General features: G+C 42.1%; 1 pseudogene; it reads left to right on the plus strand.

Annotated features, from left to right (window-relative positions):
- Positions 1–5628: 5628 nt before the first annotated feature.
- On the plus strand, positions 5629–5741 carry LOC138154647 (U6 spliceosomal RNA; annotated as a pseudogene).
- The last annotated feature ends 8740 nt before the right edge of the window (positions 5742–14481 follow it).

Genomic DNA, 14481 nt, shown 5'->3' on the forward strand with positions numbered 1-14481 from the left:
AAAGTGGATACCAAAGGTGGATGAGCAGCCCTGACAAGTGCTGGGAAGGCTAGGTGGTGCAGTGAATAGAGCACTGGCCCTGGAGTCAGGAGGACCTGAGTTCAAGTCCAGCCTCAGACACTTAACACATAAACTAGCCATGTGGCCTTGGGCAAGTCACTTAACCCCAATTGCCCTCCAAAAAGCAAAACAAAACAAACAAAAGTGCTACTGCATACTAGCTAGTGCATACTGAACGTCCATACACCCCACTACCACAGGGAAGGAAATTCCCCACAAAAAACTGCCAGCTTCTTCAGACTCAACTCCCTTTCTACATATCTACTATTAACAGACTCAGTCAAACCAATAACAAAGCTACCATCTGAGGTGGCTGAATCCAAAAATCAAGGTACAGAGAACAAAACAAAATCCACAGTCCATGTCTTCGCTCAATCCTTCAATTCTACACCTTTAAATGATTGCCATGTTGGCTCTGTCTCATCCTGCTGCACCAGTTTGGGCTCCACAATCACACCAGCCAGTTCTTTTAGGCTGGATGACCCTTTGCCCTATATGTAGTAGTGAGGATTCCTGGTTAGGTGGGATCCTACTGAGGTCCTGTCCAACTACCTGCTTAGCAGTGAGGACACAGGCTGATTTCCCACATTTTGAGCAAATTGAGAAGGATCCTGAAGGATTTTGCAGGGAGTAAATGACGTTGGTCTTCAGTTCAGCATTTAAAGCAGTTGAAACTTTAAAGTACAGGGGCGGCTAGGTGGCGCAGCAAATAGAGCACCAGCCCTGGAGTCAGGAGGACCTGAGTTCAAATGTGACCTCAGACACAACACAAAAACTAGCCATGTGACTTGGGCAAGTCACTTAACCCCAATTGACCTGCCTTCCCCCCTCCAAAAAAAGAAAAATAAACTTTAAAGTACAAGCCTGGAGGTGGCATCTGTCTTGACAGAGAACTCAAGACTTGCCTTGACCACAAGAAGAAGGGAATTCTCTTTACATGGGACACAGGTGTCGGACCCAAGAGTCGTGTTCCTAACCCTGGTCAGTGGTTCATGGATTTAAGGAACATGATACAGTGGGAATTCTTTGCCACTGAGGCACGGTTTTCTGGTAGTCAGTCCTTTTTCTTTTTGATAAAGGCAGATCAAAGCAGCTTCTGAGTGTACTGATCTAAGCCCTAAGTCTTCAATTTTCAGCCCTTAGGGATTAGGATGGGAGGGCAACTTAAGGGGGTGTCATCAAACTTTGTGCTTCAGCATTAGTTTAGGCTGTCCCCTACCACAGAGGCACAAGGTTCAGTGTTAGTTTTGCATTCTTCCCCCTATCCATGGACATGAGGCTGCCCACAAATATAGTCTCAGTTTTGGCCAGTGACTCATAAGGGTGGGTGCCAATAGGCCAGGCTCGACTTGTTACCCATCCAGCTGGTTTGGTAAGGTTCTGGAAAGAAGGGACAACCTCAAGCATCATGGCTTTATTACCAGAGGCCAGTGATGAATGCAAGTCCAAGCAGCAAAACCTATAGGAAACAATAGGAAAGGAGAGAGAAGAATACCTGGGGGACAGGGACAGTCCTACGCAGACAAGATAAAACCTGGAAGGAGGAACAAATCTCCAAACATTGGCCAGGGTAGGAGTCAGCCACACTGGCAGGGATTGCTCTGTTGACAAAGGTTTGAAGTGAGTTTTTGTTTTTATAGAAATCTTCAAAGACATCTTTCCCTACTCCACCCACAAGGGAGGGTAGAGGGCTACCTTCCCATGCAGGCTAAGTGTGAAGGCCCTCTCAGTGTTCTGACCTTGGGTATCTTAAATGGTGATGGGCTTGTGCCAGAAAATAGGATAGAAGAGGGTTGTATGTCAGGGTACAAAGCCAGGACAAGCCTAGGCATATGATGGGGGGGCTTGGGGAGAGGAAACAAAACACTTAAGTTTCCACAGCAAATTAAAGTTATGTCACAAGGCAAAATTACAAGATGGACCCCAGGTCACAAAATAGAGTCTAAGAAATATCAAAGAGGGGCAGCTAGGTGGCGCAGTGAGTAAAGCGCCGACCCAGAGTCAGGAAGACCTGAGTTCAGTTCCGGCCTCAGACACTTAACACCCACACACACACAAAAAAATAACTAGCCCTGTAACCTTGGGCAAGTTACTTAACCCCAATTGCCCTCCAAAAGGCAAAAAAAAAAAAAAAGAAATATCAAAGAATCACACATGCATTATGCATAGTTTCACTACAACATCCAAAACCACTTAGCTCAAGATAAAAATTCACCAGGTCTTAGTAAATATGGAAAACAAGGACACTGCCTTGGGAATAAACGGGTAGGTTTTTGTCTGAATCTAGAACTGAGAAAAAGATCTGGACTAGAGAAAACTCAGTTTTCACATCGATTCACTAAATCTCCATGGATATAAAATGATTAGCTGATATCAATGGCTTTCATGCTTCTTTTGATGCATGAGGTAGCTCAGTGGCTCAGTGAGTAGAACACCAAATCTAGAGTAAAGAAAACCAGAGTTCAAATACGGCCTGAGAAGCTTATGAGCTATGAGTCTGGGCAATTCACTTAACCTCTGTTTGCTTTTAACCTACTGCAGAAGGAGATGGCAAACCATTCCAATATCCTTGCCAAGAAGACCCCCTGGACAGCATCAGTGTGATTAAAAATTCTATTTATATGAACAGTGAAGGAAGAATCATTAAGCTTTGGTAGCAAATCTTCCAGGCCCTTCAGCATTACCAATTTAATGCCTATATGAAATATAGAGTTTTTAAAACATTAAGGCATCACTGGTCTCATAAGAACAAATTTTTTTTTTTATTTTAAGACTTTATATTAATAATAATAGCTGGCATTTATTTATACAGTACTTTAAGGTTTGCATAGCCCTTGACTCATTTGACCTTGACAGCAATCCTGGGAGATAGGTGGTACTGTTATCCCCATTTTACAGGAGAGTAAACTGAGGCAGACAGTGGTTAACTGACTTGGCCAAGGTCACAAAGCTAGAAAGTGCTTAACACATGGTAAGTGCTTACTAAATGTTTACTGAATTGAATTAAGATCATATTTGAACTTAGTACTATCCTGACTTCAAGTCTAGCATCCTATACACTGTCCCACCTAATTGCTGCTAGGATTCAACAAAGCATTTAAATTGTGGTATCATAACTGACATATGCCAGAGCAGTGATGGTAATTTCATAATTGATTTGTGAAAGTATGAAATGGGGGGAAGCACACCTGGTTCTTCAGGTACTCACTGGAAAGACCCACAGTGGCAGCAGGAAATGAGGCTACAATCATACTTTAATGGCACAGAGGGTTGTCAGGGCAGGGGTACGGAGGCAGATGGCTCAGGGATGGGGGATGGGGTGGTGAAGGAATGCAGGTAGCATGGGGAAGGGAATGGGGAGGGGGGAGAAGCAGAGAGCATCACTCACAGAACCATGGATAGCATTAGTATTATATTAGCATGAGGAGGGGGAGGGGGAGGGAGAAGCAGGAGCTTGAGGTCTTGATTTTTATAAAGTTTTTTTGGGAAACAGACTAACTCTTAACTGGGCCACTTTGGGGTTAGTTCATTAACATATCCAAATCATTTCAGAGTTGGCAATAAAACTTTAAAGTGAACTTGTCCATATCATCTAAAAATTATCAGCACCCTTTGGTGTTCTGCAGATGTCTAGAACTTATCTGAGATTTATATATCATAAGATCAAAAAAAGACCAAAGTGGCTAGCTAATTTCCCCTGATTCCACACAGATTTCCAGAATAGATTTTTGGCTAATATGCGATACAATGTGTAAATTATCTTCCTTTGATCTTTGGGATTATTTATATGTGACTTCCCATTTCCTCTTTGCAATCATACTAATATCGATCCTTTATACTGGCTACTTATAAACTGACCTTACTGGGGAGAGGAGGTGGAATGAGCTGACCAGAACAAGACACAATTTGAACACAGCTGGAATGGAACAGTCCACGAATGAGCAAAACTGACTTACTTAACATTCAGTAGAAAGCTAGTCTTTCCCATTCCTTTCTCATCCAACATGTGAGATTTCATTAGCTACCTTGTTTTTCCAGAGACGAGAAGTACATAACCCTTGTGTAACTTTTAAATGCTGTGTTTTATTTCTATACATATCAAATATCTTACTGTTTTTAAGATGACCTAGTATAAAGATTGGCAATTTAAAAATCTTAAAATACAGAGGCAAATGTGTAAGAAACCAATCTATACAGTAAATATAGTATTTTGGAAAATAAGGCCTGGGGGTAATTGCATCATTCATTATGAGTTCACTAGACTCTTTTATACTGTTACTGTAAATAAGTTAATTAATCTTTGTTTTTTATTTTTTGGCTTTTTGAAGGGGAGAAGGTAGGGCAATTGGGGTTAAGTGACTTGCCCACGGTCACACAGCTAGTTATTGTGTCAGGATTTGAGGCTGGATTTGAACTGAGGTCCTCCTGACTCCAGGGCTTGTGTTCTATTCACTGTGCCACCTAGACTCCCCCAAGTTAATTAATCTTTGTGTACTGGAATAGCTGACAACTGAGAGTGTTATTCAATGTTTTTAGATAACAGAAACTTGTTTGTTTTCATTCATACTGTGTTCTCTTCAGAATCTTCCTAAGACAATTCAAATGGAAGTGATTGTTTCCTGGCAGGGCTCTAGTAGACTGTCCAGCTTTCACAGGCATACAACAATGAGGTCAGCACAGCAGCTCTGCAGACCTTCGGTTTGGTAGTCAGTCTAATATCTCCTCTCCTGCACTTTCCATCAGGGCCTCCCAAACACTGAGCTAGCTCTGGCATCAACCTCCTTATCAATACGTACATCCCTGAAAAGTACACTGCCATGCCAAGTGATTTAAAAAGACTATTTTATGGAGAACTCACATAGAGCAAGCATTCACACGGTGGTCAGAAAAAGCAATCCAAGGACACTCTCAAGGTTTCTCTCAAGAACTTTGGAATTGAATGTGTGATATGGGAGACACTGGCACAGGACCGCTCAGCCTGGCGTGCCCACATTAGAGAAGGTGCCGTGCTCTATGAGCAAAGCAGAATTGAAACAGCTCAAAGGAAACACGGGATGCGCAAATGTGTAGAAACCACCCCAAACGTTCACGTGGACTATCTGTGCCTGAGCGTTCCAAGCTCATATTGGTCTGATCAGCCACAGCTGGACACACTGAAATGTGACTCTAGCATAGCGATTTCATTTGGGTCCTCTTCAGGAAGGAAGGACAATTAACCAACCTTCCTTCTCACAGAGAATCAATGACATCAGGAAGGTCTTAACTTGTGAGTGAATTGGATTTCCGTGAGGCAGAGCTGCACAAAGTCATCAGCCTCACTGTCTCCAGAGTCATCAAGAGTCCCAAGGCGAGACATAGATCAAGGGGATGGGAGATGACCCCAGATGCAATGGGACACCTTGTCCTTTTCAAGCTAAGGCCTTTCCCAGGTCTCAGTTTGTGTGAGGCAAAGCCCATTCAGTAATTAAAGGCTAGGTAAGGATTAAGGCTAAGGTAAGGATTAATTAAAGGCTAGGTAAGGATTAAGGCAAAAGATGGACTACTTTGCTTTCATAAAAAATCAGTCTGGTGCTTGCTTCGGCAGCACATATACTAAAATTGGAACGATACAGAGAAGATTAGCATGGTCTATGTTTGATAAACCCAAAGACCCCAGCTTTTGGGATAAGAACTCATTCTTTGACAAAAACTGACTGCTGGGAAAAATGGAAAACAGTATGGCAGAAACTGGGCACAGACCAATATTTTATGCTGTATGCCGAAAAAGAGTCTAAAAGGGTTCACGATCTAGATATAAAGGCTGATACTATAAGCAATCTGGGAGAGCAAGGAATAGTTTACCTGTCAGATTTATGGAGAAGGGAAGAATTTATGACCAAATAAGAGATAGAGAGCATTATGAAACGCAAAATGGATAATTTTGATTACATTAAATTGAAAAGGTTTTGTACAAACAAAACCAGTGCAACCAAAATTAGGAGGGAAGCAGAATATTGGGAAAGAATTTTTACAACTAGTGTCTGATAAAGACCTCATTTCTAAAACATATAGAGAACTGAGTCAAATTTATAAGAATACAAGTCATTCCCCAATTGATAAATGGTCAAAAGATATGAACAGACAGTTTTCAGAGGAAGAAATTAAAGATATCTATAATCATATGAAAAAAATGCTCTAAATCACTATTGATTAGAGAAATGCAAATCAAAATAACTCTTGGGTACCACATCTCACCAGTCAGATTGGCTAACATGACAAAACAGGAAAAGTATAAATGCTGGAGAAGGTGAGGGAAAATTGGCATATTAATGCATTGTTGATGGAGTTGTGAACTGATCCAACTCTTCTGGAGAGCAATCTGGAACTATCCCCAAACATCTATAAAAATGTGCATACTCTTTCCTTTGGTCCACTTCTGGGGCTGTATGTATCCCAAAGAGATCATAGAAGTGGGAAGAGGACCCGCACGTACAAAAATATTTACAGCAGCTCTTTTTGTGGTGGCAAAGAACTGGAAATCAAGGGGATGCCCATTGGGGAACGGCTGAACAAGCTGTGGTATATGAATGTAATGGAATACTACTGTGCTATAAGAAATGAGGAGCAGAGAGACTTCCTCATAACCTGGAAAGACTTACATGAACTGATGCTGAGTGAGGGGAGCAGAACCAGGAGAACTTTGTACACAATCGCAGACACATCGTATCTGTGATGACTGACTTTGAGAGACTGGGCTCCTCTCAGCAATGCAAGGTTCTAAGACAACTCCAAAAGACTCACGATGGAAAAGCCTATCCCCATCCAGAGAAAGAATTATGGGGTCTGAATGCAGATTGAAGCAAATTACTTGCTCTCTCTCTTTTTTGTTTTGTTTTGTTTCTTCTTTCTCGTGGTTCACTCCATTGGTTATAATTACGTGACTAATGTTTAATGTGAAGGTATATGTAGAACCTATATCAAATTGCATACTGTCTTGGAGGGGGAGAAAATTTGGAACTCAGGGGATCATGGAGCTGAATGTTGTAAACTAAAAATAAATAAATTTAAAAGAAAAAAAAAGGATCAGTCTCAGGGGAGACGACCCTCAGAGTTTCTCAATGACAAAACCACATATTAAGCCTAAAGTTGGTCCTAGCCAAGAAAACTAATATTTTACAACCACCTCAATGCTGAAACCTTTTAAAGAAATTCAAAACTTTGTCAATTCAAGTAATGACTACAATAGCTAACTCTTTAAGGTTTGCAAAGTATCTTGTAAATATTAACTCATTTGATCCTGACAAGGAGCCTGGGAGGTAGGTGCTATGATTATACCGCTTGACTCAATTGAAATTAAGGTAAACTATGGCAATTTAACAAGATGACAGAGCAAAATTTCCAGCTACATAGATGTGTCTTCTTCTGATTAGCTATTAATGACATAGCCAGAATTGAGATGACATCATTTGGACCTTGAAGGGTTAATGAAATATCAGAGTTTCACTACATTTATAGGCCTACATGAACATATACGTTGTTCTTTCTCCTTGGAACAGGGGTCACATTCCCAGAATGAAAAAGTCACTGGTTCCCAGAACTAAAAATTCAACCTGTCCTTGGCCCATTCTTCTTCGGGAAGTGTTGACCGCCCTTGTAGGAACAAATGGAATCCATCACGTGTCCTTTTGAACACAGACATTTTGCCATATCAATCATGGAGGTTTTGCTTCTTTGGACTCTGGCACAGTTTAGAATTGCAACGCACCCAGTGCAGTTAGCTGCTCTAAGTCATGTAAAGCTCTGGCAACAAGCCAATTAATTGACTCAATGCCTTTTTTGTCTAAACTGGATATAACTGGGAAAGACCCCCCCCCCCCACTCTTTGGAGTTCGCCCATGGGGAGGACGCTCTGCCCCTGACCTTTTCCCAGCAGGCACTCTGGGGAGTGAACGAGAACTCTCCAGCCATATGACCCAGATGTAGGTGTTCCCCCATTTGGTGATGTGTATAAATGTTATTCTGCTAGGTTCTATCTTTATATGTGTATTTCTATATTTCTTTAATTCTGCTTTATATTATCCTTGTGTACAGAATAAATGATATACTGATTCTAATCTGGTGTGAGTACATTCATTATACTATGCAATCTGATCCAGAAAATAGTTAAACTTGCTGTATCTATCTCCTTAACGATACAGACCTCCCTTTAAGGATGATTCTTAGGAGGTGGGACTTGAGTTTTTCTGGAAAGGGGGTGATGGGCAGGCTTATAAAAATAGAGGTAATTACAAAACAAAAGCTTGATCTTTAGGTAAGTTTCTCCAAGGCATGTGAGTGGGGGTGGAGGGGTACAAGTTATAATACAAGAATTGTGAGACAAGTGACCTGAGGGCACCTGAGCAAAGCTTTTAGAGAAGGGTGTGTGGGATAACCCAAATTAAACTCAGAGGCTTCTCAAGGCAGAAAGTAGAAAGGAGTTTATCACAATTCTTGTGAGAAAGGACGATTCACACTGAGTGCATTCAATACATCCTCAGTGCCAGACTGTGCCAGGCACAGAGAAGATACATCCTTTTATAGCCCCAACCCCATTACCTAATCCCAATGCCCCCTCCTTAGCCCCCTTCCTCTCGGCTCATTCTCACAAGCTGAGGGCACAATCTAAAACACGGTAAGTCTAATCCAAGGACAGTGATGACATATACATAGTAAGCAGATGCAGTTATTTTCTGAGTTTAGCAGTCCGTCAACTGTGGCACAACTCCTACATTTTTTGAGGCCTTCTTTTCCTTTGATTAATGAACAGATGTGATCCAAGTCTGTGTTCTTGTCCTTGCTCCTGTAACACTTCATGGTCAGTTTGCCCGTACAGTAAAACTGGGCAAGAAACTAAGCAAATATGATCAGCCTGTAGATTTAGTCATCTAAGAATTCTTGTACAACCCCCATCCTTTGTTAGTCTCTTGACCTGGGTAACCATGCAGATGTGCTTACATCCTGTGCTCCTATCCTCTCCTGGAACACTTCAGGGTCAGCAGCTTGTTTTTACAGAAAAACTGAATTGAAAATCCAACCTCTAATTCTATGAGGGTCCCCTAGCCTAAAAGTTTTATGAGGGGTCTTCACCATGTCTCACACAAGGGGAACATTAAATCTAGCTTGACCAAGACTTAAAAATAAAATTAAAATCAGAGAATGGATTCATCCTTCCTTGCATCTCAGCCTCAGAGGCTGCACTGAGTACACAATCATTTGAGGACAAAAAGTCATGCACCAACTCTCCCTCCATTTAGTCTTGGCTTGCAGCATTTTCTTTTTTTTTCCTTTTTTTTTTTTAAGCAATTGGGGTTAAGTAACTTGCTCAAGGTTACACGGCCAGTTATTTCTGGGTGTGGTGCTAAGTATCTGAGCCCGGATTTGATCCCCAGGTCATCCCGACACTGGGGCCGGTGCCCTTACTCGCTGTGCTACCTGGACACCCCTAAACAATTGGGGTTAAGTAACTTGCTCAAGGTTACATGGCCAGGTGTTTCTGGGTGGGTGCTAGGTCTCTGAGCCCAGATTCTATCCCCAGGTCATCCCGACACTAGAGCTGGTGCTCTTACTCGCTGTGCTACCGTGTTTCCCTGATAATAAGACACTGTCTTATTAATTTTTTTGGACAGAAAAACACCAGAGGGCTTATTTTCAGGGGAGGGCTTATTTTAATGAACATTGACAGCAATTTTAATAAACAGGTAAATGTGAACAAAAAAATGTACCTTTATTCAATAATGAATTCAATAAAGAACAGGATGACGCGCTCACTGCTGCAGCTCTGATTGGATGCAGCTCGGAGCGCAGCGTGTGTTTCACCCAGGGGGGGGACGGTGCATACAGAGGGTACCGTAATGTAGCGTGTAGCGCAGGGGATCACCTTCACTACAGTAGCAATCTCAATGGGGCTTATTTTCGGGGGAGGGCTTATTTTAGAGGAATCTTACACAGTAAGGGGAGGGCTTATTTTCGGGATAGGTCTTATTATCGGGGAAACACGGTACCTGGCTGCCCCAGCTTGCAGCATTTTCAAGTTAAATAATTTGCCATCAGTGTGGTACCTGATCTTGATGCCATTTTTGTCCTTGTTGAAGGTGTTCAACAGCATTATTGAAAACACCATGCAAAAAAAAAAAAACACGGGAGCAAGCACACAGCCCTGCTTCACTCCATTGATGGCTGGGAAATTGAGAGAGTATCTTCCATTATCCACAATCTGAGCAACCATGCCATCATGTAACTCATGTCCAATACTGATTAACTTCTCTGGGCACACAAGTTTTGCCATAATTTTCCACAAGTCCTCACAACTGACAGTATCAAAGGCAACCCTGTGTATAGAGCTCCTGGTATTTCTCCTAGAATTGTCAGGCAGCAAACCCCATATTGACCATTCCTCAGCCTTTTCTGAAACCACTCTGGTTTCCTGCTAGATGATCATCTTCCAGGTGAAGGATCAACCTATCAAGGAGGACTCTGGCAAGAATCTTGCTGGCAATGACTAAGAGAGAGACACCCCACACACACACACGCCCAAATACCCGCCCCTGATTGTCACATCTATTTCCTTTACTTTTGTACAGATGGACCATTGTCCATCCTTGAACTCTTAAAGGGTAACTTCCTCTTACAATATAACCTTGAAAATTTCAGTCAGCTTTTGTAGGAGCAGTGAACCCCCGGCCTTGTAAATCTCAGCTGGAATAGAATAAGTGCCAGACACTTGGCCACACAAGAGAAGACTGATGACATCCAAAACCTTTTCTTCAGCTAAAGAGGGATTGATTTCAACCTGAGGTAGATGGTCAGTGGTTTCAGCACTGACTGATGATGGTCTGTTGACAGGAAGTGTTCAGCCCATCTCTCTAGGATCATGTCCTTATCACTAATCAATGTGGTTCCATCAGCACTGAGAAGTTGGTGTCTTTGATCCATAAATCGCAGACAGAGCATCGTAGAAGCACTTTGGATGGTTGCTATCAGCATAGAACTGGATTTCATCTGTCTTCTTACTGAGTTAAGAATCCTCATCTCTCTGAGCTTTTACTTTTGTTGGAGTTAAGTGCTACCTTCTTAGAGATGAATGTACTATCCTGCTGGTAAATCCTATGAAGTTCTTACTTACTTTTGCTAAGCGACTTCTGAATTTCCCCATCATTTTCATTCAACCAGTCTTGATGTCTGCAAATGTTTTGGCCCAGGTAAGCAAATTCTGTGCTATGTATCAGATCTCTGAAAGCTGCCCACTCCTTTTCTGCCCCACTGTTCCCGACCATGTGCTGGCTCTGCTTTCCCTCCAAGTTAACCACAAACTGTTCCAGCTCAGAAAAGGGTGCTAATCTATTGACATTACAGTTTTCTGGTAGCTGTCTTGCCTTGAGGCCATCACTTTTGTTGAATTTGAATATTTAGGTTGGAGAGGGTAAGTCTGATCAGACCAGCACGCTAAATCACACATTGTTCTTATAACTCTCACACTCAGTCTCTTCTTACAATCACATAGTCTATTAAATGCCAATGCTTGCTGTGAAGGTACATCCATGCAATTTTATTGAGTTTAGGTAAACAGAAGACAGTGTTGGTGACAAGGTCAAGAGGTGCACAAGCCTTCTTCAGTAAGTGACTGTTGCTGATTCCAGTTCCATGACTCCCTGCTATGTCTGTCAGTCTGTGCCTACTCTTTCATTAGTCGCTCAGGATTATCAGCTTGTCCTCTTTCGGCACATGGATGAGGAGGGTCTCTGGGTCTTCATAAAATTTGTCTTTGACCTCATCAGGTTTCATCACGGCAAGAGCATAGGCAGCGATGGTTGGCATGGTATTTTCCTACAAGTGGCAATTGTATTGTCATGAGTCAGTCATTCACTACTTTCAATGGTCACACAAGCTTGTTGACTAAATTAGTTTTTATTGTAAAATCTACACCAGCTTCATGGCACTCCCCTTCACTGTGGCCACTCCAGATAAAACGTGTATCCTGCTCTGACTGTGGCAAGCTGGCCTTCATTGGCCAGCCTTGTTTCACTCAGGGCTGCTATGTTAATGAGATACATGCTGAGTTCTCTTGCAATAAGAGCTGCTCATCTTTCAGGTCGACTGGATTTTGTGCTGTCCATCAGTGTGCACACATTCTGTTTGCCAATGGTGAGTGGAATCATCTTAGCACAAGTGTTTTGACTTCAGGGTAGTATCCCTCCCTGGTGTAATAAACGGGCAAGGTTGGGTGAAGGAGATCATTTTTAGGACATTTTTTTCTAGTCTCTTGCTCATTCCAGAGGTGAGCCATGCAGTCCTTCAAAAAGTCAGCTCAGACACCTGGGGCTGCTGAATCACACTGTGGCTTCAGTCCAGTGAGAAGGTGACCCAATAGCCTGGGCCACCTGTGTGCAGGGCTGTGACTACAGCTCCCAGTGTGTTCACACCTGCTGCCCTGTCACTTGTCTGTGAGGTAGGGAAAATGAATCAAATGGCATGGAGGAAGTCTTGATTTGCACACAAATTGGATTTAAGGCAGAGTTCCAACCTCACTCTCTCTTCCAGAATCATAGAAGTCCAGTGACAAGACAGAAGTCAAGACAACTGGTGATAGCTTGGGATACAGTGAGGGATAATTTGCAGTGAAGTTTCCCCATTCTGAAAAATCAATTCTAGAGTGGCTTCAGCATCCACTAGGCCTAAGTTTAGAGGTCACCTGACCTTACAGGAATCTGGGACTTAGAGCAATGGAGACCTTCCCCAGTGCCACCTCAGCACAAGATATGCCAAATAAGGACAGAAGTGCTTTCTCAAATGTACATTGGGTGGTCTACCATTTTCTTGTTCCAGTACCTGAGGTAGATTGTACGCCTAACTTCCAGCCAATGGAAGAAAAGGGTCAGGAGTGGGGTGGGGGAGAATTCTGCATCAGGGCTTTATAACTTCGCCATTTCCTTTTGTAAATTGCTTCTCCTTCCTGACCATTTGTCAGGAGGGTGGCCCTTTCTCGAGATTGTATTAAACCATTCTTTCCTGCTTCCTACCTTGAGAAACCTGAGTATTATTTGGGTAAGGATTTCTGTTGCACACAGTTTTTGGGGTGCACACAGTTTCTTCTATGTCTGACAAAGATCTAAGGCCTCCATAATGCCTGCTTAGCTGCCTTCACCACCTGTCTGGGCATGCTTCTTGGAGCCACAGCTGAGACTTTAGTGCCAGATAGATTCCAAAAGTGAATGAACAGTCCTGAAATGTGCTTGGCAAGCCCTCGCACCAGAGGTGCCTGTCCTCCTTGAACGCCCCCTACACCCCCTGACAATGTAATTGAGTGAATTCAGAAATGGTTGAATGGCCAGACACAAAAAGTCATTAATGAATCCATGTGTCATATGTGTATATATATATAAAATCATTAAATATTATTTTCTTTGGCCAAAATCTGAATTAATCAGACAGACTGCTTTGCTTGCCTTGCTTAAAAAAAAAATCTTTTCCTGTGTCAGCAACTCCAGAAATCAGATAAGGCTGGAAGTGTGACTTCCCCTTATATTAGGACATATTCCATATGGGAGGGAAACAGATATCCTGAGACCACAAATTCCCACAGACCCTGTTTTGTCCATTGTCCTCTTAATTTGTACTTATGGTCAAGAAACTTCCTTTCTCACGATATGAATAGTAACATAAGGAGGTCATAAATTTGTGTGACATGGTCACCCTAAACTGGGATGATTCTAATGTGTATTTAAGCTTTCTCATTCTTTTGTTCAGTAGTCAGACTTAGTCTGATTCCTTGTACACACTAGTTTAAGGGAATAAATACTGTAACTGTATATCACCTAGCCTGTTGTCTCCTTTAACCAAACTTTTTAAGGGTTAACAATATATATATGCACATATATAAATGAATCCATGTCTCATATGCATATATACACATATGAAACATGGATTCATTAATCTATATTTTAATATATTAATATATTGTGTAATACAGTATATTAATAATATATTGATATGTGTATAAATACATAGATGCAGCCCGCTTCTTGGGCCACCTCACGGGAAGGTGTGGATAACAATAAACATGGGACAGGCAGAAAATGCAAACAAGTTGCAAGCAAATTCATTTATTCATCTGAGGGTCAGGAATTTTATAGGTAAAGCATACATTGTTTTACAGCCACTCCCATGGGATATTTCCCAATACCTTCATCGAGTAAGTGACTCCTAGCATGGTGGTCAAAGTTCAGGAGGATGGGGGATCTGAACTACATGAGTAAACACAAACGCAAGATCCATATCTCAGGGTGGCTAGGTGGCACAGTGAATAGAGCACCAGCCCTGGAGTCAGGAGCACCTGAGTTCAAATTTGATCTCAGACATAACACACACACACACACACACACACACACACACACACACACACACACA

Source organism: Petaurus breviceps, unplaced genomic scaffold (genome assembly GCF_028583685.1).
Source record: "Petaurus breviceps papuanus isolate PSGF00001 unplaced genomic scaffold, PetGlider_PUasm1.0 91041, whole genome shotgun sequence".
In the NCBI taxonomy this organism is placed as follows: domain Eukaryota; kingdom Metazoa; phylum Chordata; class Mammalia; order Diprotodontia; family Petauridae; genus Petaurus; species Petaurus breviceps.